Source organism: Hevea brasiliensis, chromosome 11 (assembly GCF_030052815.1).
Source record: "Hevea brasiliensis isolate MT/VB/25A 57/8 chromosome 11, ASM3005281v1, whole genome shotgun sequence".
In the NCBI taxonomy this organism is placed as follows: Eukaryota; Viridiplantae; Streptophyta; class Magnoliopsida; order Malpighiales; family Euphorbiaceae; genus Hevea; species Hevea brasiliensis.
The window spans coordinates 44,963,734-44,969,733 of NC_079503.1; positions in this window are offsets into that span (position 1 = coordinate 44,963,734).

A 6,000-nucleotide genomic window follows, 5' to 3' on the forward strand; every position below is an offset into this window, starting at 1 on the left:
TCCGAAAATTTTAAAGAAAATCCATGAGTACCGCAAAAATGGAGAAATAGCTTCTTGGAACTGTTAAAAACACTTCCAAACAATCCCAACTTCAATTCATCAACAAAGTCTCAACAACATTTTTTTCAATTTCAGTTCTCAATCATCAGTTCTCAGGGTTCTCATATATAAACAACAATTAAATACTCATATTACTTCCATACATAACCATAAATCTTCATTATTTACATGAACCTCAAAATACATTACACAAGTTTAATTACATATGAGAAAATCAAAATTTAATACAGAATGCCAAAATGACACCTAGTGTCCTACCAATGCAATCGCAGGTTGAGGTGACACGGACATCCGCGTAATCGCAGGATGGACTCACCTACCAAGCGTCACTGGGCTCACGATCTGTATCTCCAGTACCTACGCGTGGCAAAAGCAACGCGCTAAGCAATAATGCTTAGTGGTGCAATAATAAAATAAAGGAAATAGCAAGAAATAAATATGTAATGAATGTATATGTTATATTTGTTTGGTATTTGTATATCATTTACTTTGTCCACTTTTATTCATTTGGTTGCCCCAAGTGACCTACACTAGACGCATCGGATCGATAAATGGGTAACCGCACCGTATCAAGTACTCGCCACACCATCGGTCACATATGCATCTCCCGGCAGTAAATGTAACGGCTAACAAGTCAGAATATATCAGGCACAAGGCCAAAGCTCAATACAAGGTCAGAATGGCTAAAAGCCATAAAATCACAGAATGGCATATTGCCATGTGCAGTACTGCTAACTGAACCCTATTGGCATGCCAAACCATCCAAACCAATCTTGTTAGATATACTAGGGCATTTGAAACTTTTAAATTCTTCAATTTGTGAATTTCATGTTTTGGTGTTACTATTCACCTCATTGGTCAACAAAAATGTTGACTTTTGGATAGAAAATATGTACATTGACTTTGGCACTCCCAACATACCACATTTTGTATTTAAAACTTGTTGGCATTAAGCGTTAATACCATTTCTAAGCATTAAACCAAAGGAGCAGATTTTTCAGATTTTGTACTATAACTTTACTGTTCCATTAGGAACTGTTACAGTGGAAATTTGAGGAATTGGTAAACATAAAAGTTGTTCCTTATTTTGTCTAGTTGAATTTCCTTTTTTGAATCACTCCATTTGGAGTTTTGTAGCTCCAGATATGGTCCAGAAACCACAGCTGGCCGGATTACCATTCTGCAGAAATTACCATATCTACAAGAATATGAACAAAGGATCGTGACTGCATATTTGAATAGGTTTTGGCCATAATTTTGGGTAGGTTTCTTCATGAAAGTTGTTTTTCTATGTCTTAACTTATTGCTGTAAAAATTTCAGGTCAATTGACCAAATCTACAGTGAGTTATGGCCAAATGAACAAGCATCGCTTATTTGGTCATTTCTGCAGGTGCTGTTGCAGGGGATCCGGATTGGGGCCAACTTTTGGTCCTCTTGCTTTGGTCTTTTAGGCATGGTTTCTGCAGCAAAAATGTGCCATTATAAGCCTAGTTTCATGTCCAATTGGACCAACACAGCCAAAGTTATGGCTGTCTAATTGGACTGAATCTCACCACCATTGTCTTTGTCCCTAGGCAGCATAGTCATTCACTTTGCCATGCTATTTTTCGGTCCATATTATGGTCAAATTACCTAAAATGGTCACTAATTAACCATTAGAATGTCCTTTAACAATTTCCTAAGCCAAATCAAAATTTCACTCCCAAACCCTAGCTTATTTTCAAGGTTTACACCACACACCTTAGTTAACTCTTCCATTTCTTATATATATATATATATATATATATATATATACACACTTTAGACATAATCTCTAATTCACTCTAAGTCCATTTAAAACAGTCAAACTCATTCCTTCCTTAGGGTTGCCAAAATTTATGGTATACATACACATAGATTCATTTCATTTAATTCACAAAACCTTACTCACTTTAATTCTTTAACATGGAATAAGAGGGATTTAGGTACAAATAGGCACTAACCTTGAATAGGGCAGAATTTTCCAAGCTTGAACTTCACTTTCTTTTGTTTTCTTGGCTGCCAAACACTCTAGCAAGGTTGGGTGACCAATTTTTGTGAAGGGACCTAAGGGTTTTGCGGTGAGAAATCAAGGATTTAAGGTATGAAAGAACAAGAATTATGGAGGAAGAAGAAGAAGCCCACGGCTGGCTGAAGAAGAAGAAGGAAACAGCAGAATTTTTGGGTCCATTTGTCTCTTTTAATTGTTTTAAGAAGGCTTGTTGAATGGTGATTGGTGGAGGGTATGTAAATGACATCATGTGATGTCATTATCCCTAATTTCCTTCATTTTTCTTTTCTTTTCTTTTCTACCACATTTCAATTTAATTTTTAGCAATATTTATTTATATTTTGAGTCATAATAATTATTTACTTAACTGGACAAGTCAGCCAAAAATCACCTCTGAAGGCGAAATGACCAAAATGCCCTCCGTTTGGCTTAACGGGTCAAAATTGTCTCAGACGATTGAAAAATTTTCTAGGTATTTTCTTGGCATTCTAATGCCATGGGAACCTCAATGACCCTTCTCTGGAGTCCCAAAATTATTTTATGAATTTTTCCCTGTCTAGGGCTCCTCGCTATAGAACCGCAACTTCCTCTGGTTACCGCTAGGGCACCACTCGCTTAACTTGGTTGTATTTTATTTCTAACTTAACGGGTCAAATTATGCAGATCGATTGAAAAATTTTCTAGGTATTTTCTTGGCATTCTAATGCCATGGGAACTCAATGACCCTTCTTCGAGTCCCAAAAATTATTTTATGATTTTCCCTGTCTAGGGCTCCTCGTTATGAACCGCAACTTCCTCCTGGTTACCCTCGCTAGGGCACCGACTGCTTAACTTGGTTGTATTTTATTTCTAAAATTTTTACTAAATTTTTCTTATTAATATTTGAGTTAATTATGGTTCCCGACTTTAGTTTAAATATTTTTCCTGACGTTCTAGCCGCCCGCACTACACCACCACCTAATGAGAATGTACGGAATTGCTACCGGGAGGGTGTTACATGCCCTCACTTTAGCTAGTCTGTACATTCAACTGTTTCGAGGACTAATGTCGGTCCAGACAGCTAAAATGTCTAAAATTATATTTAGACTAGAGTAAGGAGTCATAAATAACTCAAATAATGGTAAGAAAAATTAAGGAAAATTTTTAAAAATGAAATGCACTAAGGTTAAATGAGCCTAAGCTACGGCGATGGGTGACCCCAAAGGGAAGCTACTGTGAAGACAGTTAGCAACCCTAGACCCGGGGGAAACCCTGTGAAATAATTTTTGAGACTCCAGTGAAGAGTTATTGAGGTTTAGATGACAAAAGAATGCCATGAAAATGCTAAGAAAATTTTATCAATCAATACAAATGATTTTAGGTCAATAAGCTAAACAAAGGGCATTTTGGTCTTTTTATCTTCAAAGATGATTTTTAACCAACTTGTCCATTTAATTAAGTGAATTATATGACATAAAATATGAATAAATATTGGTGAAAATTTAATTAAAAATGAGTATAAAAGAAAAAAAATAAAATGAAATTTAAAAAGCTTAATTATGACATAATGCATATGCAAGCATGATGCAATTAAAAAGTTTCACCCAATCACAATTTGAAAAAACTAATTAAAGGGATAAAAATAAAATTAAAATGGGATAAAAACGAAAGGAATCAACCATCTTCTTCATTCGTCACTCCTTGGCCGAAAATCTCTCTCTCTCCTCCATTGAAATTCCTTTCATCTCTCTTCAAATTTTCTTGATTTCTCACCATAAAACCCCTATTTCCCTTCATTAAAACTTCATATCTAACCTTGCTAAGGTGACTAGAATCAAAAAGAAGTGGAAAGGAAGGAGTTTTGACATATTTGGAAAGCTCCAATCAAGGTTAGTGTCAATTTCTTCTTCTCTCTCTTTAAATTTCTTGTTAGGACTATGAATTGAGTTAGGATTTATGAAAATGGAACAAAAATATGCATGATAGAGCATTCTTCAATTTTCGGCAGCCATGATGTAGGTTAGTGTTATATGAAATTTGTAATACCCTCACTGTAGCAATTCCGCACATTCTACTGTTCTGGTGACCGGTGTCAGTTTGGACAGCTAGAACGTCTAGAAAAATATTTAGACTAGAGTGAGGAGCCATAATTAACTCAAATAATAATAAGAAAAATTAAGAAAAAATTTTAGAAGTAAAATACAACCAAGTTAAATGAACCAGTGCCCTAGTGATGGGTGACCGTACGGGAAAGTATCGGTAAAGACAGTTACCGACCCTCGACCCATGAGAAAAATTAATGAAATAATTTTTGGGACTCCAGAGAAGAGTCATTGAGGTTTCTATGGCATTAGAATTCCAAGAAAATGTTTAGAAAAATTTTTTAATCGGTACAGATAATCTTATTCATCTGTTCCAGGAAGGCCAACTGTGCTCTATCCATAGCACCATAAGATGACTCTACTCTACTACTTCACTCCCGACTAGGAACAGGTGTGGGTACATGAGACTTTACCTCCTCCTCTAACAGTCTAGGGGACCCATGCTCTAAACGATCAGATGCCATCGATCTTATAAAATAGACAAAGAACATATCTGCATTAGTGTAACCTCGACTCCTAATTAAAGGCCCATGTATGTTATGCACACTATCTATCTAGGTCTAGGACCACCTAAACCTCTGCTCTGATACCACTAAATGTGACGCCCCTTGTCGTCTACAGTATAGCCGAGCAAAGTATTCAGTGCCGGAGCACCCTATCTTATCTTGTCATGTCCATTGTAAATTTTAAAGTTCATTTATTCAGGTTATCCATGTGTGGAAACTTTTTTTTTATATCACAATTTATTTTACTGGAAACCCAGACAGTGCCTTCTCTATTTTATTAGCATCTAGTGGGTCCCACTATTTATTTATTAACATAATTCATATTCCATTCACTTTCTTATGTATCATGTTATCCACAATTATTCATGTAACTTATGTATCATGTTATCCACAATTATTCATGTAATCTCAAGAAAATGATATATATTTCACTCATATAAAAAGTCATACACAATAATTTATAATTTTATTTATAACCCAAAATATAATTACATTCTGTTTATGTACAATAATCCAAAAATATAGAATCTAATACATGGGCCCTACCGACAAAATATAATTACTGAGGCGACTAGCAGACAATGGCAGATCTGATCAAATGTTGTCAGAGCACTACTGCTGCGGCTGCTATTGCCGCTATGACTAGTCTCCAGTACTTACGCGATGAAAAATTAATGCGCAAAGCAAATTGCTTAGTGGTGCATAATTTAAAATAAAAGTAATTAAATAACCGAGAATAACTAAGCTATGTATATTTGCATGTATTTTGGGTCCTTCATATATTTAATAAACTTTGGAAATAATTAAATCTATCGAAATCTTCTATACTTATTCCTTTCATATTCTATCTAATTAAATTCGTATTAGTGCCCAAGTGTTAGTAGTATACCCTAGAGCATATCATATTGTATGTATTTTGTACATTTTTAATTAATAAAAAGCATTTTTCACTTTTCTGTTTATATAACTTATTTATGTGTAATTGAAAAGGTCAATTGATATTTTGTTAGAAATTCAATTCTTAAGTTGTTAAGAATATGAGTGATAATATTTCTAGTACAAAGTATCATAAATTGATTCACAATCGAGTATACTTCACAAAGGACATGACTTATCCAGAAAGACTATAATCATGTTTGTTTCCAAAGTATTAATATGAGATATAAATAAGTTAGAGTGGTGAGTCTCATGCCACATAACGAACATGATAGTCACTTATACATGATAAGTAGGCCGAACTAGTGACGCTTATGACAAGCACATGGAGTTTACTCTTGTCAATGCATTGTCATATATCATATAAGTGCATATAATCTTTAGACC